We start from the raw sequence: 23,603 nt of genomic DNA on the forward strand, positions 1-23,603 counted from the left end.
TTATTATAAAGGACATAATGAAAGATGTAGGTGAAGAGCCAGATGAAGAGATACACAGGTGAGGTGTGTGGGAAGACGATCGGAGCTCAGCCCCAGCCCCCCAGCACCTGCAAGGGTTCACCCACCTGGAAGCTCTTTGAGGGATTTTAATGGCGGCTTCATCATGTAGACATACTTGATCATGAACTCCGGGCCAGTTTCTCTCCTCTTTCTGGGGGATGGAGGATGGGGCAGAAAGTTCCAATCTTCTAATCATGGTTTGGTCTTTCTGGGAACCAGCCCCCAACCTGACTTTCCATTAGTCCACCAAGCCTCACCTCTTTAGAACAAAAGATACTCCCGTCACTCAGGAAATTCAATGGGATTCAGGATCTTCGTGCCAGGAACTGAAGGCAGACACCTAATACACATATTTTCTATTATTTCACATACTCCCTTCTAATAAATGAAAAAAGGCAAAAGTGATGTGTTGTAACTTCTGTGATTAGGTTATAAAAAGACTGTTACTTTTCTCTCTCTCTGTCTCAGAGTTCTCATTCTGGGAAAGCCCTTTGCCATGTTGTAAGAAGCAGATGGGACAAAAAAACTAGTATGTTCATCTAACAGCCAGTGAAGCCTGCCAACAGCCACGTGGGTGAGCTTGGAAGCCCAGGAGAGCCTGGGGATGACTATAGTCCTGGCCAAGACCTTGAAGGTGAAGGTTCATGAGTCCTGACGCTGAGGCGCCCGGCTAAGCCGCACCCAGATTCTGACTGCAGAAGCTGAGAAAATAAACATTTGTTGCCCTAAGGTGCCAAGCTTGGAGATCATTTGTTATGCAGTAATAGATACCTAATATACCATATGAAAATCGGAATAATTAAATTGTCTGGATTTCCTGCTAATGCTTACTGAGATAAATGCTATTATTAAAAAGTGATACTTGAATCTAAGAAAAAAGAACAGTAAGTATCTAAGTCATTACACCTAAATTAAATTACAAAGAATGACAATATTCTACCATCCAGCTGGACATACCTGTAATAAGTTTTGTTTTGTAATAACATAATGAGGTAATGAGTAGCCATTTTGTAAGGATAAGAGAAAGATGATTACTTTTTTAAAGGTTTTTTTTTTTTTTTTTTTTTTTTGGTGTGTGAGAGAGGAAAAGGAGAAAGCAAGAGAGAGTGAGACCATACACAACTTCAGATAAAAGTGTTTTTTCAAGGGTAAACAGTTCCAAATATATGGGAACAGGCTGCATGAGAGATCCTGTGGATATAGCTCCAGTCAGGATGATCTCATACTAGAAACTTCTATAGCTTTAACCACACAGTTCAAACATTGGCTCTAAAAAAAATATCAGGGGCATCTGGGTGGCTCAGTCGGTTAAGTGTCCGACTCTTGATTTTGGCTCAGGTTGTGATCTCAGGGTCCTGGGATTGAGCCCAGCATTGGGCTCTGCACTCAGCCCAGAGTCTACTTGTTCCTCTCTCTCTGCTCCTCCCCCATGCTCACATGCTCTCTCTCTTTCTCTCAAATTAATAAATTAAGTATTTTAAAATAAATAAAAATTAAAATTAAAAAGATAAGTCTCAATGTAAAGAAGAGAACAGCCCAATATGGCCAAAGACCAGATTTTCTATAGATCTCTATAATACTTCAAGTCCAGTCACAAGCATAACTAGAAGGCTTATCCTTTTTTCACTTTTCTTTTTTATTCTCTTATTTTCCCCCTTCCTATCTTGGGCTGCAGGCTGTGCTGATACATTGTTTATGTTGGACAAATGCTTGTTGAACAAATCAATGAAAGAAGGAAGGGAGGAATTGAAGTTCAGATGCTGACCGCATAAATTAATGCGGCATCCTACATAGTATCATTTTACTCATTAGAAACATAGTCCTCAGGTTCCCTGAATCACTAGTCTAGAACAATTGAACTATGAATATGAGACTTGTTTCTAAATAACATGCAACACCTGTGCCTGAGGCCGTAGGGTGTTCACTTTCTATTCTGAAGGTCATGTGTACACTATCAAGTTCATTTAAGTGACCTCCTCCGATCATTCCCTCCCCGGTTCATGATACTCTTTCTTTTACCTGTTGGCAATTTCTTGGAAAAGTCATTCCTGTGAGACACTCAGTTTTCTTTAAAAAAAAAAAAATTAATAAATCATCATCATAATAATAATGTTCTCGGCGACCAGAAAACCAGTAAAAGCAATGAAGGCTGTAACTCCTATACCAGGTTTAAAAGTTAGATATGCAAAAATAGAGTCTTTTTTTTTAACTTTTTATTTATTTATTTGACAGACAGAGATCACCGGTAAGCAGAGAGGCAGGCAGAGAGAGAGGAAGGGAAGCAGGCTCCCTGCTGGGCAGAGAGCCCGACATGGGGCTCGATCCCAGGACCCTGGGATCACGACCTGAGCCTAAGGCAGAGGCTTTAACCCACTGAGCCACCCAGGCGCCCCACAAAAATAGAGTCTTAAATCATATATAGCACTGTTATCGTCCACCAGCTTCTGTAAGAGACAAAAAGGGCAGTAGGAGGGGGAGCTGTCATGTCAGGTGATTCATGAGGTCCTTGATGACTTGCTTCCTTTTACAAAGTTACTTTCTATTTCCTGCACATACCAATACCAGTGAGATTCCATGCCAGGGAAAGAGTTCCCTTTCTCTTACACATTCGCCTTGCAGACTCCTGCTCCTTTTTCTGAGTCCAACCTATGGACTCAGCCTCTTCTAGCCACCTCCCACCCCCGAGGGAGAGCTAGGAAACTCAATGCCCACCCCCCACGGTGTACACCTGTCTGTCGGAGCACTGAAAGTATTTGTCGACATGGCTTTCCCCTCACAAGATCAGGGATGAAAGCTCTGTCTTATTCAACTCCGGGTCGGGTGTTAACATAAGGATGTTAATGAATGATCCAGAAAGAGTCTCAATATTGTTATTGGTTCAAAAATCTTCCACCAAGTATCCTCATTGAGGGAGGATCATTTTTATATCAGTAGCCAAATAAGGGGGGAAATGTCATCATCAAAGTATTTTTAAAATATTTACTGGCTGTATGGTGACAGACGGCAACTGTACTTATAGTAGCGAGCACAGTGTAAGGTATGGAATTGTCAAATCACTATGTTGTACACCTGAAACTAATGTAGCACTGTATGTCAACCAGACTTCAATAATAAAAAAATTATTTTTAATGTTTAATGGCTGGGAAGCCCCTTTTAACTTACCACATCATTCTGGTAGAAGGCGAAAGCAAAGTATGTGACTTGGTAAAGGAGGCCTAAGGGAGGCCCATGTCCCCCAGTTCCATCATCTTTGCTGTTTTATCCTCTCTCCTCACAAAGCCAGAGTTGGGATTTCACCACAACAGTGAGAAGGAAAGTCATGTCAAGGCACTCCCCAACATGTGCCCCTATCCCCAGCTCCCTAGACCGTGAGTGGGGCCTCAGCTAGAGTAAGGATGACGTGGGAGGAGAGAACGCAGATAGAACAGCCAGGCTCCAACCCCACTTCTCACAGGGGACAAAGGCCTTGACTCACTTAAATACCAGGAGCATGGACTCAGAAAACAGAACACGAAGACTTTGTGTCACCTCTATGCACCAATCTTTGATGTAAGGTGACCTGACCCATGAATAAAAAATGGCCCCAGTAAATGTCAAAATTGATTAATCAGGTTATGAACTTTCTCCCACAGGCAAGAGTCAATAAGGGGAATAAGAGGTTAAAAAATAGGGTTGCCAACACACAAAACAGATAATCATATCAAAAAATGGGCAGAAGATTTGAACAGACACTTCTCCAATGAAGACCTACAAATGGCTATCAGACACATGAAAAAATGTTCATCATCACTAGCCATCAGGGAGATTCAAATTAAAACCACATTGAGATATCACCTTACACCAGTTAGAATGGCCCAAATTAGCAAGACAGGAAACAACGTGTGTTGGAGAGGATGCGGAGAAAGGGGAACCCTCTTCCACTGTTGGTGGGAATGCAAGTTGGTGCAGCCACTTTGAAGAACACTGTGGAGATTCCTCAAGAAATTAAAAATAGAGCTTCCCTATGACCCTGCAATTGCACTACTGGGTATTTACCCCAAAGATACAGATGTAGTGAAAAGAAGGGCCATCTGTACCCCAATGTCTATAGCAGCAATGGCCACAGTCGCCAAACTGTGGAAAGAACCAAGATGCCCTTCAACAGACGAATGGGTAAGGAAGATGTGGTCCATATACACTATGGAGTATTACGCCTCCATCAGAAAGGATGAACACCCAACCTTTATATCAACATGGACGGGACTGGAAGAGATTATGCTGAGTGAAATAAGTCAAGCAGAGAGAGTCAATTATCATATGGTTTCACTTATTTGTGGAGCATAACAAATAACATGGAGGACATGGGGAGATGGAGAGGAGAAGGGAGTTGAGGGAAATTGGAAGGGGAGGTGAACCATGAGAGACTATGGACTCTGCAAAACAACCTGAGGGTTTTGAAGGGGTGGGGGTGGGAGGTTGAAGGAGCCAGGTGGTGGGTATTAAGGAGGGCACGTATTGCATGGAGCACTAGGTGTGGTGCAAAAACAATGAATACTGTTACACTGAAAAGATATAAAATAAATAAATTAATTTTAAAAAAAAAGGGTTGCCAGTGTTTATTCCCAAATCCCCCCTGATGGTATGTCAGTGTCATCATTCAGGAAGCACACTGGGACAGAGTGGGGAGTGTAGCAGGCAAGGGGGTGGTGGAAGAACAGGGCAGCACCCTGGAAAGATGAAGGAGAAGGAAGCACGAATGGGCAGGAAAAGGTTTTGGACCATAGTTCTGATCTGACACCTGTAAAAAGCAAAGGAGAAGGAAACAGGATCATTAGAAATGCTCTCAGACCACAGGGGGGATAGATCCAACAGTCTCAAGCAACCTAGCAAGAGTTCTGAAGCAAAGATCAGTGTGATGGTTAATTTTAAGTGTCAATTTAGTAGAGCACAGCACCCAGATATTAGGCCAAACATTATTCTAAATATTCTGTGAAGTTTTTTTTTTAGTTGAAATTAACATTCAAATCGGCAGACTCTGAATAAAACTAATTATCCTCTGTAATGTGGGTGGGCCTCATCCAATCAGTTGAAGGCCTTAATTTAAAAACAAAACAACAACAACAACAACAAAAACCCTGATCTCCCCAGAAGAAGGCGGCGTTCTTCAACAAGATGTCTTTAGATCTGAGATTTATTTTGGTATTCATACATGAAATAATAGAAAATATATATATTTCAGTTTCTGCCTGCAATTCCTGGCACAGAGCTCCTCAAATCCTTGTAATTTCCTAAGGGATAATAACACTACATGTAGTGAAAAGAAGGGCCATATGTACCCCAGTGTTCACAGCAGCAATGGCCACAATCACCAAACTGTGGAAAGAGCCAAGATGCCCTTCAACAGATGAATGGATAAAGAAAATATGGTCCAAATATACAATGGAATATTACACAGCCATCAGAATGGATGAATACCCAACTTTTGCATCCACATGGATTGGACTGGAGGAGATTATGCTGAGTGAAATGGGTCAAGCAGAGAAAGTCAATTACCATATGGTTTCACTTACTTGTGGAGCATAAGGAGTAACATGGAGAACATTAGGAGAAGGAAAGGAAAAGTGAATTGGGGGAAATTGGAGGGGGAGAAAAACCATGAAAGACTGGACTCTGAGAAACAAACTGAGAGTTTTGGGGGGGTAGAGGGATGGGTGAGCCTGGTGGTGGGTATTAAGGAGGGCAAGTATTGCATGGAGCACTGGGTGTGGTGCATAAACAATGAATCCTGGAACACTGAAACAAATAAAACTAAGATGTAAAAAAAAAAGAACACTAGGTGCATCTTTTGTTCTAATATTTTGTTCTAATATTTGGTCTGCAGGCACCTTGAACTTGGACTTCTTTTTTTTTTTTATTTTTTAAAGATTTTATTTATTTATTTGACAGATCACTACTTGTGTACTTGGCAGAGAGGCAGGCAGAGAGAGGGGGAAGCAGGCTCCCCGCCAAGCAGAGAGCACGATGCGGGGCTTGATCCCAGGACCCTGGGATCATGACCCGAGCCGAAGGCAGAGGCCCTAACCCACTGAGCCACCCAGGCACCCCTGAACTTGGACTTCTAATCTACTCTCAAGAGAATACATTTCTGTGTGTTAAGATGCCCACTTCATGGTATTCTGCCTATTCTTAAAAGTGTGAGAGTAATCATTTCTATCCTCAGCACCTATAATTAGTCTTTAATAGTAAGCAAGTCCTTTATGTAGAATGTATGCATTGAGGTTATCATTTCACATGAAATCCTATGGTTTTGTCCTTTAAAAATGTGTAAGAGTTCCTTTTCTTTTAGTATCCTTTTGTCATTCATTGTGGTCCTTCTGCTCTCCTAATTAATGTTTCCATGAATTAAAAAAAAAGTCCTTGGAACACCTGGGTGGCTCGGTTGGTTGAGCAGCTGCCTTCGGCTCAGGTCATGATCCCGGCGTCCTGGGATCGAGTTCCACATCGGGCTCCTTGCTCATCAGGGAGCCTGCTTCTCCCTCTGCCTCTGCCTGCCATTCTGTCTGCCTGTGCTTGCTCTCTCTCTCTCTCTCTCTCTGACAAATAAATAAATAAAATCTTAAAAAAAAAAAAAGTCCTTGTTGTTGATTTTCTGGTTTTATTTGTAGGAGGAGATAGAAGGCCTTTCTAAACTTGATTTAATAATTTATTTATAAGAGGTAGATTTTTTTTCAAGGCATGTTTTGCAGCTTGCATTCAAGATTTCGTTTCTTATTACATTTTATATGCATGGCTTCTTCTTACGATGCATTTTCTGTAGTTATTTAAAGCCACAGTTTATTAAATCAAGAATTTAAAAGTGGCAGACCCTTTTATTGGCAGTGTATGTGTGCAACCAATAGCATTCATTATACAAGTTACTTTTCATGTCTTTGTTTGTCGGGTTTTTTTTTGCTTTGATCCTTAATTTCTTTGGAGATTATTTCTATGAGAGCAACTGCTATAAAAAATGGAGCATTTATAGAGAGTGATTCTCACTGCTGTGTATGTTCATCTTATTTCTCAGATTTTTATACATTTTGTATATTAATTATGAAGTTCAAATTAGATAGTTTCTATTATCTGCATTTTTTATTGCTACCAAGTTGTCTGTTCTCTGTAGCTTTTTACTGTTTTACTTTTCATCTCCAATATAAAAAGGATACTAAAATTATTTTAGACACATATATAGACCTTCCCAATTTATTCCATTAGAAAAGCAGTGTTCTCTTTTCTTCCACAGCTTGTTTGTTTTTTGTTGTTGTTGTTGTTGTTTTTAATGTAAGGATCTTTTTTTTTTTGGAGCTTTATTGAGCTATATTCCATATACCATACAATTCACCCACTTAAAAGTGTATATGTCAATGGCTTTTGATGGTGTTTTTTTCATTCGTGATTAACTCCTCATTTAGGAATCCCCATGACACACAGTAATTTCCATGCAAAGAGCATGGAGGGATGGAGAAGAAGCTGAAGAAGTTATAACCTAGGGTCTGCAGAGGGACGATCAGCTAGAAGAGAGGGGGAAGCTCTCCTTCAGGTCACACAATACTCACTGCAGCACGGTGACCTGGGAGAATGGCACAGGCTGACGCAGGACCCTGCCCCTCAGAGCATCAAAGAGGTAAGGTCTAAAACAAGATCACTAAGTGACAATTTGTGCGATGAATGGTGGGATATGTAGCTTCCCTCACCCAATCCACTCCCCCAAATGCTAGCAGTCAGGATAACATTAACACACACACACACACACACACACACGCACACATGAAGGAAAATTAGCAGATTTTTTTCAGGGAAAAAAATGAATGCCCCGGGGGAAAAAAAGACTTTCACAAATGACATTTAGTGGTCTCCAAATACAAATGTGGCAAGCCCACACTTTGACTCAGATTTTTAGTACCTAACATTTCAATACGAACGGAGTCAAAGATCACCAGACATTTAAGGATTGTTTTCTATGAAAGAGAGAGCCCATCACACACATGCGCATGCACACACACACGCACACACACACACACACACTCCTGGCACTTGTAGAAAATGGAGACACACCGACAAGGAGGGACAAAGGATTTAAAGGAGAACAAAACACGTACAAGAAAGCAAGCACAATCATACTAGATGAACTGCCTCGGTAGTGAATAATTATAACAATTATTTTTAATTGTAATATAATTATATATAATATTATCATAACAGTGTAAAGACAGATTAAATAAGGTGATATAACTATATTGGGAGGGGCAGGAGGAACAGAAGAATACAGTTTTTAAAAGCTAAATCTGGGGCACATGAATGGCTCAGCGGGTTAAGTGTGTCTGGGTCGTGATCCCGGGGTCCTGGGATTAAGCCTTGAGAAGGGCTCCCCGTTCAGCAGGGACCCTGTTCCTCCCTCTGACCCTCCCCTCTCATGCTCTCTCTCTCAAATAAATAAATAAAATCTTTTTTAAAAAAGTAAAAAAATAATGTGGGTGCCTGGGTTGCTCAGTGGGTTAAGCCTCTGCCTTCGGCTCAGGTCACAATCTCAGGGTCCTGGGATTGAGCCCTGCATCGGGCTCTCTGTTTGGTGAGGAGCCTGCTTTCCCCTCTCTCTCTCTCTCTGCCTGCCTCTCTGCCTACTTGTGATCTCTCTTTCCCTGTCAAATAACTAAATAAAATCTTTTTTAAAAAAAAGTAAAAAAAAATGTAAAATAAAAAGCTAAATCATCTACACTGTGAAGTAAATTATAGATGATGTCTAAAATGGATAAATCAGTAAGTTGCAAGTAAATTATTTTAAAAGGTGGAGAAAAGCATCCACAAGTATCAAACATGACAGCTAAGCCCACTGTAAGGGACTGCCTCAGGGAAGTGGATTGGATTAGCCCTGGGCTGCGGGCAAATGAGAAGGAACTGGTTAAAAACTACTGCTTTCATTATAAGGCTCTTGGAGAACTATTTAAATGTTTATCTTTAACTATCCATACATATTACTTTAATAAAGAACACAAATTAATTAAAAGGATAAATCCAAATATAGTAACTTCGTGGGCAATTCTTGGTTTGTGTTCCGAATTACAGTTTGGAAAGGGAGAGAAGCAGGGAATTTTGTACTCTGGCTTGCTGTGTTAGCAGACCAAGCCTTCTAATATTTTTAAGTCAACTGGGTATACATCCTTACATGATTCCTCAGTGGGGAAAATTTTAGTAATTTCTTGAGAAAATAAACCTTGAAATTAAAAAAAGAAAGCAGGCAATCATTTCTACTGCAAAGAAGAAATAAAAATTTCAAGAGGTGGTGATAATATTTTTCTCAGATATATGTCTTTGGCCTCAACCGCCTAGAGGATGTGAGAGCTGACCCTGTCCCTCCTAGTCCCTCACCCCCTCCCACTTTTTGGCCTTCCTTCCCTCTCCTCCCTTTTTCCTCTCGTGTCCCCTTCTCCCCTGCTGCAACTTCTACCAGCACTCGCCATAACATGAAAGATTTTTCTTTTCAGGTATACCTCACTGAATAAATAATGACAGGTGAAGAGGTAAAAATTTCTTTGTTCAACTAAAAATGATTTTTAATTTTTTAAAAGATTTTACTTATTCATTTGAGAGAGCGCGCGCGGGCACACACACACACACACACACACACACACACACACACACACAATGAGTGAGGGGGAGGAGGAGGGGTAGAGGGCAAGGAAGCAGCTCCATTCCAGGACCCTGGGATCATGATCTGAGCTGAAGGTAGAAGCTTAATGGAATGAGCCAACCAGGTGCCCCAGAAATGATTTTTTTTCTCAGAAACGATTTTTTAAAAACTCACAATGACCAAAAGAACTGCATATATGCTTTTTTTACTTGGTTGAGAATGTTGAGTTGGGTGGGAGTGTCAGCCGTACCTAACAACATATGAAGATTCATCATTACTGATTTAAAAGAAGAAAAATGCACAGGCGTATTTTCCAGCAGGCTACGGCTGATGCATACACAGTTTAAGGGCTTCAGTGGAGACACAGACACATGGACTCCGAATTCACTGCTCTCCTCCTAAGCGCTGTGTGTCCAGATTTTAACTTGATCTCTGCAGATAGGACGTCTGCCCTCCCGTCATCCTTCTGAAGGGAACAGAGCCTTCAGATCTCTGCCCTTGGCTTTCCGAAACTGTCTGTGGCCTTCTGTCATCTGATTGATGACTTGGTCTTTGTTCCACCTTGCCGAGGAAATGACTTCCCAACAACTCTAAGTGTGAGTATTTCATTACAGCAATTCTTGAGAACTATCTATGACCATTTAATCTGGGCTTTTTGAGTGGCAAGCTACATGCTTTTCTTCGCGTTTGACAGAATTAAATAATTTCCATACTAGAAAGAGAATGACTGATGGAGAAATGTTATATTAATAGACATTGAAAACATATCTTCTTACATTTAAGATATCTCCAGCTGACATTTTCTTTTGTTTTTCTCTCTCTACCCCTCTCTTCATTTCTGATAATTCTGGGATCTACAGAGTCATTAGAATTTCCTTCTTCCCTTGCCCCCCTCTCTCCTGCTCCGTATTTGGGGTCAGCATGAAATCAGTCTTGCTTCTGCCCTTATCCTCACCTTGTCGTTGACAGGGCACTGGCTCAGACTTGCAAGTGAGCTTGAGGTCATTGAACAACCAGGACTTTGCCTTCTTCCTTGTGGGCCTCATGTACCCAGTTCAGAGCAGATAGCTACAGAAGAACTGTGACAACTCTGGCAATCAAGGAGGAGGCTGTTGCTAGGCAACGGGAGGCAAGCAGGATGCCTAGTGCTTGGGTCTTGGCTGTGTACATAGGGAGACCTGCCAATTGTTGCTTGTCCTCAGGAGACCACTTTAAGGTGCAGGTGTAGGGTAGGCCCAGAATGTGGAGATTCAGCGCTGGCGTCTGGACTCCTCTCAGGGGCCCTAGTTTGCAGCACGTCGCCATTCCCTTCCCTGATGCCTCATTCTGCTAATGGAACCCTTGTTCAGTAAGCATCTCTTCCCCCCTGGTAGGTTCTCCTTTCCCCTCTTGATACATTTTATTTCTGAGAACCAGGCTTCTCATATTGCCAGTTGAAAATCCTCTATCATTCTCAAGATCTTGCTTAGAGTCCCTTGTCTCAACCCCACCCTGTGACAGAACCTCAATAATGACAACAGTACCTTCCAGCCATACCGCCTGCCCAAGTGGCACCACCACTGAGTCCCCCACCTGTTGGGGGCTTCCTACATCCCTGGCCTGGGACTGACAGTGAGAATTTCCCAGCTCCTTCCTGGCCACCCACCCCCCACACCCCAGTTTCTGCCCTGCCTGACTGGAAGGTCTAATACTAGGCCCCCGCCCTCATTCATCCTCCCAAATGCAATCCTTTCCCCACACATACCCCAAGTTCCAATGTCCATGCCTCTTTGATAAATCCTAGGCATGATGTTACTATCTATTTTTGCCTTGTTTTGATGCTCTTATTTTGAACCTTTGTTCTGAACTTGGAGGCCCACACAGGTGCTTTGGGCATGGGCTAGACACGAGATCCAGACTAAGTATGAAGTACCAGAGGGTTTCTAATTTACAAATGGGTTTTGTTCCCCCAGAAAAGTCTATCCTAAGACAATAACTGAGTCCAGAGGAACAAACACTTCAGAGTCAATGCCATAAATTGTAGCTGGGTTCTTGTGTTAGTCTGCAAAGAGCTATTTGATAGAAAATGCACCAGAGGTGCCATACTCGAGCATTATTTCAACTCTGGAAAAAACTGTTCCTGTGAATAAACCGAATCTGGGCTCTAACTAGCAGTTCCAGAATCAAGCCTGTGAGCCCCCGCAGTTGAGTAGGGAACCTCACTCGTTTCCCACAAGGGCAGGTGGAATCAGAAAGGCATTGCAGGAGTACAAAGAGTACTGGAGTGGGAATGGAAAGATGAAAAGCAAATTGAACTGAGCTATTGCTACATAAGCTGAGGTGTGGGGATCCCATCCAGCAGAGAAGGGGAGGTAGAGAAGACGTTGTCTGTTGCAAACCCTCATGCCTGAGCAGTCAACACCATTGGTAGAGAGACAGCAAACTAACATGACACAGGATGATCAAACAGGGACTTGCTGTCTCAAATCTGGGACAGGACAAACTTGGAACAGGACCAAGATTATGAAGAAGAGAGGTTTAAGGAATGGTAAAAACCTATGGGACTTTTCTGCCCAGAATCTGCTTTGCAAACACTGTTCCTTGCACCCCACCAGTACCCACAGTTCATGTCATTGTAGCCTGGGGTCGCCAGGGTAATTCAGCGACTCTCCCTGAACCAAATAGATCAGACAACTAACTTTTCACCTTCCCAGAAATTTGATGTTAATATTGGCACAACTGAGGTACTCTCAGTACACACGGATATGACATATAAAAATTCGGGGACTATGTGTTGTCATCTTCTGTCATGTGGCCAGAACAGAAAACTGATTGCATCAGAGGAGAAATAATTCCTTTGTTCATTCATTCGTTCACTCAGCAAGAGGGAAAGAGAAAGGCAGAGGAAGGGAACCAGTGCTTCACGAGAGCTTCGTATGTACTGAACAGATAACAGACAGGCTGCAGAGAAAACCGGACAACTTTCAGGAATGGGTGGTGTAGTCAGTAGGGATTGTTTGCTTGTGATGACGAATCAGACACACCTGGAGTCAAGACCCAGGCCATACCTTGGCTGTTAGAGGTATCCACCCAGATCTCCCAGTCCTACCATTAAAGGGATTTTTTTTCTTCTCTTGCTGAGTGCAGCAAACCTAAGAGAATCTCCACGGGTAACTTCTTGGGATTAGTAACTTGTTTTCTCTATGCATGTAGGAAAAATTAACCACCTGGCTCAAATAGCCATGATGTTCTAAAGGAAAACAGGCCGTGTTGAGGAGAAGCAAGCACCCTTAGGCAGAATCACCAACGTGTAGAGTGAGTTAAGCACCTTGCGTAAGAGTCGGCACAATTGGGTACTTCATGGTTTTATTGATGAATATTGTTTTACAAAACTGATCTTTTTTGTCACCTTGAAAGAGACACCATCACCCACATAATAGAAAATAACACTTTATCCTGACAAGCCTACAGAACAATAACATCATCAGTGATGAATACTGCTGTATCCCAGAAAAATGAAGCCAAGTTGTAATTAACACACTCAGGGACTCAAGTGGAATATAATACTTCTAAGCTTCTGTGAGTTGAGTACCAGAAATGCAATCGTTTTTACTTCTCTAAATTGATAGCACTCATAAGAATCCCGGCTTAAATACGATTCCATGGTACTCTTGACGAATGCAGCAAGATAAATGAACAGAAAAATTAACTGTGTTTCATGTTTCCACGCTCTCAAGACAAAACAGTGAGATGCACGACTCCAAATTCCCTGTTCCCATTCTGACCCATCACCCTCTAATGATGCACACACAGCGTTCGTCCGGGAAGGCTGTGGTACCGAGAGCTGAGAAGGGCAGGGGGCTGAGCCCGCACGCAATAAGGAAGGGATGGCAGTTACCCATGATCCCCACTGTCCCTCCTGCAAGGCGGACAGTGGCTATTGTACTGCAGGGGAGAAGACGGGTGCCCAGGAGTCACAGAGACAGTCCTAGGGACCGTGTTAGGTAGGCCTGTCACCTTCAGACAGACCCTGGAGCCAAGAACAGTGGCATCTCATCTCTAATGGAATGAACACAGAGCACCGGCATAATGAACACAATGGACACCAGGAGCTCATCTTTTTTTTCTTTTTTCTTTTGACATCCTTACCTCCATAAGCCAATTGTTTCAAGAATTAATCACATAATAATAACTATTTTCCTGATGATTCATTCCTTAGCTTCAAAGCAAACTGTTAATTTAAAATACAAAATTTCAATTTGAAAGTTATTATGCAAATTCCGTAGATAAAGAGGCTCTAACGAAAGGGAAATATTACGCATTGCAGCTCGCATGCTCATTCCCTGTTTTAAATTGTAAACACAAATAGAAATTCCAGGTTGTTATACAGAATGGGAGAACCGGAGTGGCTGAAGGTCTGCTTCTTCATCTGTCTAATCGGTGTGTTGTCTTCGCTTCTTCTGAGTTGAAGCCACAGTTTGGGCACAGGAACATGTAGCCTCATGGGGATTCACTCAAATGGTTCCGAGTCTTTAGAGAGTAGAGCTAAACAAGCGTGTACGACTAATGTCCCATGGCAGGTGTGGGGGTTGGGAGCAGGGATGGGCTGAATACCTGAAGATTCTTCTAACTCAAGTTCATGTAGAATGAAAGATTTATGAAAAGATAAGAAATAAAAAGTGCTTTTAATAAATACTCATCAGGGGGCGCCTGGGTGGCTCAGTGGGTTAAGCCTCTGCCTTCGGCTCAGGTCATGATCCCAGGGTTCTGGGATCGAGCCCCGCATCAGGCTCTCTGCTCAGGAGAGAGCCTGCTTCCTCCTCTCTCTCTCTCTCTGCCTGCCTCTCTGCCTACTTGTGATCTCTGTCAGATAAATAAATAAAAATCTTTAAAAAAAATAAAAATAAAAAAATAAATACTCATCAGTATTTTTTTTTTAATTTTTAAAAGATTTTATTTACCTGAGAAAAAGAGAGAGAGGGAGTGTGTGCATGCATGAGTGAGGGAGAGAGGGTAGAAGGACAGGGAGAAGCAGACTCCCCGCTGAGCAGGGAGCCGGACAATGACAATGATGATAAATGTCATCGTCATCCCTGCGCTTGATCCTGGAACCCTGGGATCATGACCTGAGCCGAAGGCAGATGCTTAACCAACTGAGCCACCCAGGCACCCCACTCAAGAGTATTTAAAGCAATTGTTCAGACTTTATAACCCACAGAGATTTGTTTCATGAAGGAGTTCTATCACTGACTGTTTAAAATTGCCAGAGCGTGGTGATAATAAAAAGCAGAGCAACTTTTTAATCAGCATTATTATTATTCTTAATTATCTACCAAAAAAGCACCCCTGATTGCTAGCAGCTGGGGCAGACTGTTCCCACCAGCCCACTTGTCGAACTCACAAATTGTCTGCAATCAATCACCTCTTGTTGCCAGGACATTTGCAATATGGGGCAAGAGGAAAAGGCATCCCCAAATATAACTGAGATTAAGCTTCCCACCCCTAGACTGGTGTTTGCATCAGATTTCATCCAGTTTTAAGAAATGGTTTTTCACCTGCGTGTTGTAAAGTAAATTTGTATCAGTTGTCATAATATCATATCATAAAACAATACTGCTACAATATAACCAACATAAGTGATATATTACACGCTTAAGCCTTTGTTTTTTCTAAATAAAAAACATCCAAGCATTTCTATATTTTTCTTCTGGTAAAATATGGGAGGAGGCAGTCAAATTTTCAAAAATTCATAAAATAAATCTATCCTAGAACTTAGTAAAACATTTTTTTCATTTTTTTTTTTTTTCTAAATAATTCTCCTACCGGAAAGCCTTGTATAGGTAAGGTTTAAAAAAAAAAAAAGGTTCTCTTGCTCCCTCACCAACTTGGCAGTCACCAGAAGTGTTTCAGGCTTGAAAATTACTCAGCCTGTGTTTGCCCAGGTCACACCGTTACACGATGCTGCATAAATAGTAATTAAAAGCATTTCTTTGCTTCAGCTTCCCTCACTATTTTAGCACTTACAGTCACTTCCCTTCTCCCCATCTCTGGGTGAATACAGAGGGACAGCTAATTTCTGCAAACAAATAAGCCCTCTTAGCCTTCCTCAATTCAGAGATCTCTCCTGCCCCCAAAAGCTTTGAGGCCACCTGAGGCCACCTATGTTGCCACAATAGGCCTCTGCTTTCACTGCCACCCCACGTCACATCCACAGAGCTGCTGCTGCCAGAGCTGTGGCCACGGCCCTGGGGCAGTGGCTCAGCTGACCTAGGAGACACCCACAGATGTTTGCATATTGGTAGCAATACTTGAAATTACAACCAGAAGTTAAGAACATGGACATTTTATTCCAAGAGGAGAGCAAGAAGTTTCCGCAGGAAGCACGGAGAATTGGACAAGGCCAAGAGGCAGTCTCAGGGCCCACTGTAGAGACAACACGGTTATTTCTCCTGGCAGGAGCATCCCTCCCTGAGGCACCAACACTTTCTGGCCAGCAGAGCCCATCCCCAGTCCTTGACTCCCAGACCTGCAAAATCCAGCAGACAAAGGGGCAGAGTCTTTGAGTAAATACTGATTTAGACTAGTTTCTCCAACCATACACATCACACGGAACCGTGGTAGATTGGCCATCAATTTTGTCTTTGGGAACCATCCATGCACTAAATCTGAAGATTTTAACGGATTAGGCTACCTCACTTCTGCCACTCACTAGCACCCACCTGCTCTGGACCACTCATTCACTCCATATTGAAGAGCCTCTATCTGAACAGTGCCTCTGCCGTCAGATGCCAAGAGCACAAACGGCCAATTCCACTCTGATCTGGGAGAAGCGGGTAGGACGAGTTCCTCTTTAGGACAACATCTGACTCATGGTCAATGCAAAATGGGAGGAAGAAACAAGATGGCAGACAAGTAGCGGACCCCATTTCAACCAGTCCTCTGAATTGAGCTAGATATCCACCAAACCATTTTGAACACCCACGAAATCAGCCTGAGATATAAGAATATGTATCTGGATCTCTACAAGCAGAGTAAATGTGAAATGAGTGAGACTCTTTTCCTTTTTCTTGGTAGGGGGAGGGCAGCTTAAAAGTAACTATTAAAAGTAGGTTAATAATTGTTAAACATAGGGTTCTGTAAGAGAAAACCCCTTAAAATCACAAAATACCATACTGACAAATGAAACTCTAATCAAACTGCCTCCTCCCATGAGGAAGGGCCTTTTTCCTACCATACATCTGGAGAGTTTTAGGGAAAGGAGAGGCTCAGAAATGAGTCGTTGAGCTCTTCTGACACAGTAACCTTGCCTCATTTCTGCCCCACCCCGGGGACTAGTGGAAGACCCAGACCCCTCAGGAGCTGGGAAGGAGACTTGTCTCAGCTCAAGCCATGAGTGTTACATGAGGTTACCTGCTTTCAGTGGAGGACTTGTGTCATCTGTTGGTGACAGCCACCACTTCCTGGCGAAGTGCCAGAGCTCCATGCTGGGTTCCCTAACTCTGCGCTGGTTCGGTCGTGTTCTTCACCTGGAGGCACAAAACCTTTGAATATCTTTGCATGGTGATGCTCATCTTCTCCCAAAGGAGAAGAATATAAATCAGCCACGTCCACTGGGCCATGAGCCATTACCTTGTTTAGCTCATTCACGGGCCAGAATGTTCTCCTGGCAAGTTCAGGTCTTAGATGAAATCTGACAGTCCTTTCTACATCAGATTGTGATTCTAAATTTGGCTCCTGCTTCTACCCCTACAGCTTCTCCAGGAGAGGGGCCTATTCTTGGGCCAGGTACCCTTTCTTCAGCAGTAGCTGACGTTGAGAGTCCCAGCGTGGATCCCAGCAAGAAAGTTTCTTAGATGAGGGTGTACTCTGGAGACATTTTTTTTTAACTTTGTGAACAATAATATACAAAGTAAATAACATGTAATTTTATGCATAGATAATACAGGAGGGCAGTATATGGACACGTATAAAAAACATACTTCAAAGTATAAAGAGGAATGTCCCTTCAAAAATCCCTGGAGGCATCCAGGAGCAGAAAGGGAGGTACGGCTCAGAAGTTAAGGCTCTCAGAGTATAAGGGTTAAGGAAACAGAGCCACGTAGCAGGGGTTAAATTCCTACTCTGCCTCTTGCTGGCCATTGGACCTTTACTTCCCTGTGGCTCAGCGTCCTCATCTCTGAAGAGGAGCAAACCAGGAAGCTTAAGGGACACAATACACATAAAGGGTTCATGACAGTCCCTGCACATGCAGAACTGTCACCACTTGGTGACATGTGCAGAACTGTCCTCCCTCCACACCCATCACTGGTGTGCGAGGACGCACTGTCGTGTCCTGGAGCCAGCGCCGCCACGAGAACCCTCTTTCACCACGCTCATCTCCTCTATTCTTCATTTACCCCCTGACTGGGTCAGAGAAGTATCTGAGGTGAGACAGTCCTCTGAGGTCCCAGACAAAGCTAAGGTAACGGTTAGCATCCTTCCGTCTGTCTGTGGTTGGGATCCTCCAGTGGGAGGCGGTGAGGCGTTACTGTGAGGCCACACATGGGAGTAAGGACAGGAGGTGTTAGGTCTACCTTCCTCACCTCCCCCAGCACATGTGGGGTTCACAGGCATTCCCCATGGCCACTGAGCACTGAGCTTCCGATGTAATGTGTGGTTTATTGAAGACACTGCTGTTAGCAGTGTCTTTGAGGTGTCATTGAAACTCATGTTGTGGGACTCCCAGGTAAAGCTCCCAAACCAGGCCTCACAGCCCGCAGCTCGGCAGCCGCAACGCAGCACTTCCCCAGACCTCCCAGCCACCCTCCGGCCAGAGGGCGGGGCTCGCACCAATTGCCCCAAATGTTAGAATGGGCCTCATCCTCCGGAAACATAGTTTTTGTTGGGGTACTTCCAGTTCTAAGTGTCAGAAAACCCAGCTCAGAGAGGTTTGGACAGTAAAGCAATTAATTGGCTGCTAAAGGAAACCTCAGGCCAGGGACTCCATGTAGAAAAAGGACCCAATTTCCTTCTGCCCCTCGGCACGGCTACCTGCAGCATCCTCCTCATCCCAAGGCAAACTCCCATTGTTGTTGTAGCATCACTGACTGCCAGTGACCTCAGGGCCTGGGCTTTCCTCCCCATCCAGAAGGGACAGATAGCTTCTGTCCCAGCATTGCAGCAAGAGCTTGAAACACACTCTGACTCAGCCTGCTGAGGTCTGATGCTTAACCCTTGAAGTGGTGACTGCAGCTAAACAGTCAAGGGGCTGGCCATGGTGCCGGGGGAGGACCTGCCACCGCCCAAGTCAGGGCTGTGCCCAGACACTAATGCATAGACAACCTTCGGAAGGAGGAAAGGAGGAACAATTACTCATTAGAATCAAGACGTGATTTGAAAGCTATAGAGGGATGTGCATCTTAAGGTTCTCTAACCTTTGCTGTGTTCCCCCAAAGTCAATAACAGCTGTAATGTTAAATCTGGTAAAGGGGATTTCCATCCCAACCAGGGGGCACTCGCAGGAATCCAGACATTGCTCCCATGGATGCTGGTACCTGAGGGATGGAGGGACACACAGGGCTCTAGGGACAGGGCTCGCTATGACCCCTCCGGCAGCAAGAGGCATTGCCACCAGCCTGTCGTGGGCATCACACTCACTCAGGAACTCCCTTTCCACTTTCAACCTCCTTCTATCGCTAACAAGTAACTTTACTCCTTTTGGTTTTCCATCTGTGTATGCATGTGTTCTGCTGCCTGGGAGCTTATAAGCCATAAGCCCAGCTTTGTCAGGACCCCTGCTTCCTGGTGGCCTCATCACGTGTGTCTTCTCAAATGCCGTTCTTTCTAGGAATTGCCTGATTCTAGCAGTTTCAGGGAGCTGGGTGGTGAGCTGGACTTTGGACGAAGATCGCAAGAGAAAGAAAAAAGTCAAGGTATCTCTTGGATGGAAAAATACATGAAGATGATTCTGAGGCAGGAAGGAGTCTGTTTTGCCAGAGCAGGAGAGCACGTTCGAGATGGTCCGAGAGCAGTGAAGTGAGGAGAAGGGAGTGGCCCTGGTTTACAGTGGGTTTAGAAATAAGGATCTGTTGAAAGCTTTTGAGCAAAGCACTCATCTGGCCTCTTCGTTTTTCCTACAGCCAAGTCAGCTTCATTTGAACCCTTGCTTTGCTTTCACCCAATAGCCAGATACCTGCTATTCTCAATCTCTCTCTCCATTTGTTCCATCATGCCTGTTCTGGGTGAATCATGTTGGGCTGGAGATCAGAGGTAAGGAGCAACACTCACCTCTGAGAAATACCATAGGCCGTTGCCCTACTGATAGAGCTTACCAGTCATTCTCAACCCTATCCAACTCAAGTGTCCCCTGTTATTTTAAGAAGTGTCTCAGTAATTTTCCCTTTGCTATTTTGAAATGAAGTGTGTACCTATATAGCATGACTGATCTACATGCCCAATGGTATGAAATGAATCTTAGCACACCCCAACTCGTATGGCCAAGTCCTAACCCCCAGTACCTCATTCAGCATGTGACCCTATTTGGAGGTAAGAGCTTTAAAGAGGTAACTGAGTTAAAATGAGGTCATTGTAAGAAGAGGAAATTTGGACACAGACACATACAGAGAGAAGACAATGCAAAGACCCAGGGAGAAGACGGCCAGTGACAAGCCAAGGACTGAGGCTGGGGACAGATCCTTCCCTCACAGCCCTGAGAAGGAACAACCCTGCCAATACCTTGATCTCAGACTTCTGGCCGTGAGAAAATAAAGGTCTGTGGTTAAAGCCACCCAGTCTGTGGCTCTAGCAGACTAATGCTATCTGTGCAATGCCTGCATCGTGGTATCAAGTAGTGAACGGAACGAATCTGTAATGGAGTATGTATTTCCATGAGGATGTGCTCAAGCACAATGATACCCAGAGATATAACATTGACACCAACAGTGTGCACGCAACGGCTCTGAGGCACTGCCGAGACCAAATGTAGGCTAGTACTGGCGGTATGCCCAGGTGCCAACCCACACACGACATTGCGGGCAACATTACCATTGGAAGCAGATTTTCTCCAGGGGTGGAAAACTCTTGGTAAAGTTCCACACGAAACAAAGAACAATCTTCCCTCAAATTACATGGTAGTTACGTTCCTGGAAAATTCAACAAATACGCTATATTTTATTCGTAGCCCAGAAACAGGTTCTAGATAAACACAGTTTGCATCTGTGTGAATGTCCTGGGAAACAGTTGAAAAACACAGACAATTCTTCATTTTTCTGTAGATGTCGCAGGATGTCAGGACGTCTAGCAATCCTGGCCTACATCCCTCATTGCCAGGAGGGCATTCGGTCATCATGACAATCAAAACTGTCCCCTTATTTCCAAAATACTCCCTAAATATTCCCAAAGGAGGAGGAGTACCACTTTTGTTGAGAACCAGTGAGATACATGAAAATAAAAGGTGTAATTTCTGGCAGTCTCCGGGTGTTGGGCCAGCCTCACCTCCACCAGCTGCCAGAACCCCTCCTGTCTGGAGGCATGACCTGGGGACTGGGTCATATGGGACCATGCAGCAGGCTTCTTCTCAAGCCTCAGTCTTGACACTGCCCTTAAGTCCCATGTGTTAAAAGGATCTTTTGTTTACTTGAACCTCAGAGGCTTCGAGGTAATCCAAGTTTGGTGGAGGCTAGCAGCTGCGGGCCTGCCTTTCTCTGTGTGTGTGTGTGTTTTCATGCGTGTGTGGCATATATCTAGGGCTAGAGAAGTGCCAAGGCACTGTGGTGACTGTAGAGGCATGGAGGCAGGGGGCAGAGCACAGCCCCAGAGAATCACCCTGGCAAGTCCTATTGCTCACTTCCCTGCTCCTGTATCTCCATCATGGAACATTCACTGCTGGAGAAAATCACAGGACCCAGCAGAATGGTTCCAGAAAGCTTGGGCTTCTCAGCGAGGTGCCAGTCCTCCGGGGCCCAGCGAGGTGCCAGTCCTCCCTCTGCCTGCCACCCGAGCACGTTTCCTAGTATTTGCTCTCAGTTTCCATCATTCTCCCGACCACTCACGTCCCACCCTGGTGTCTCAGGCTCCAGAAAGACTTTGGAATGTTTTATTGAGATAGTCGATAATACGGTCCAAAAGAACTTTCATTCTTTTCATCCCTGAATTTCTTTTCCTCTTACACAACAGGAAGAAAAGTCCACTCGTGCTGCCTAAAGTGCCCCCCCAACCCCACACCATCACCTTGCAACAGAACAAGCTTCATTGGTCAAAGAGCCCAGATTTCTGCCTTTCAAGTGCCTGCTCTGTCAACTTCGCAGGAAGCCATGCTGTAGGAGTTAGAATGCTTTGGGTGCAACTAGTAGAATCCAAGTTGAATGCACTTCAGCCAGAAAAGGGATTTTACTTTGGGGATGTCCCAAAAATCAGGGTGTTGGAGATACGATGGGTCTCAGGAAAGGACTTGTTCAGAATTGCAAAACCACTGGCATTCCCCTCCACCCTTCTTTGCTGCTCCTGCCTGCTTTGTTCTGTGTTTCCTGTACACTAGCTCCCTGGGAATTTCTGTCCCCAGGGCAGAATCCTAATCCCAGGACAGAGAACCCTGCTGGCCTAGTTTGGATCAGGTCCAATCACCTGGCCAACTTCAGCTAAAATGGCTTGAGACAAGATTAACCCTCTTACTTGAAAAAACTAAAAACAGGAAACAGATTGTGGATATCAGGGAGCCCAGGACAATGATCCCTAAGAGAGGGACAGATGGGAGGGCTTATGATTGCCCTGGCTTGCTGCCTGGGGAGTTTCCACATGGCAGCAGCACCAGGAGAGGACCCAGTGAGAGGCCAATGGTTTCCCTTGGGTGAGAAGACTCAGTTGCGAAGACAAGAAGGCATGGTGGCCAGAGGATACCAGGGAGTAGAGAGCTGGAGAGACAGAACTGGATTCCTGGAGGATCTCCTTGAGACAAGAAGCCATGGTGGCCAGAGGATACCAGGGAGTAGAGAGCTGGAGAGACAGAACTGGATTCCTGGAGGATCTCCTTGAGTCTTTAGCTGAGTACTGATCAAGAAACTACCGGAAGCAGGGAAAGAGCTACCTAAAAGGAGCAGAGGGAACACTCCTGTGAGCTGTTGGGAGGCCTTCAAATAGTTTGTTTCCATCAGTCAGAATGGTAAGACTAGGAATCCACAGGTGTCAAGTAGAGGGCTCAGAAGAGCATCATGTCAGTGACTGGGAATCTTTAGTCCTCAAGACCATTCTGGTTCTGCCAACAAAGGTTAAAAGCAAACTCAAAAGACTCCAACCGTGTCCAAGTGACTTAACCACATTCCAGAATGACGCTCACTAATACTTCTGGGAATACAAAAATACCCAGCACCCAACAAGGTAAAATTCAGAATCTCAACATCCAACCAACTCTCTGGCTAAAAGGAAAGATACAGAAAAAAAAAAAAAAAAAAAAAGAGGAAGGAACACCGTTTTATCTATCTTACCATTCTATGAATGTCAGTCATCTCCTCTCCCACCTTATGGCTATTATTATTTTCTTCTTTACACTCCCAGATGTTCTTTGGTTTATTTCAACGGCATCCATTACTATTGTTATTTTAAAAGACATTGCAAACAAATGCATTCTTAAATGAGAGTACCACACAAGAGAAATTTCTGCCGCTCTTCAGAACGGATGCAGGTCTTTCTCTCCCTATCTCCTTTGCCTCCTTCTCTTTCTACCCGTCTCTGCAGAAAGCCCTCGCTTTCTTTTCTTGAACCCCTGGCCTGTCCTTCCCTTTGCAGGCCATTTCATATTATACGGAATGCGTGGCTAGCTTTTTGGTGAGAAACCTTGTTACTGTCTTTGATTTTCTTTCTTTCTTTCTTTCTTTTTCTTTCTTTCTTTCTTTCTTTTAACTGGCAGATTTTAATGTTTCACGTGTACTTCTCAAAGACGGAGTACTCC

The sequence above is a fragment of the Enhydra lutris genome, unplaced genomic scaffold, assembly GCF_002288905.1.
Source record: "Enhydra lutris kenyoni isolate GAN:26980312 unplaced genomic scaffold, ASM228890v2 scaffoldscaffold50, whole genome shotgun sequence".
In the NCBI taxonomy this organism is placed as follows: Eukaryota; Metazoa; Chordata; class Mammalia; order Carnivora; family Mustelidae; genus Enhydra; species Enhydra lutris.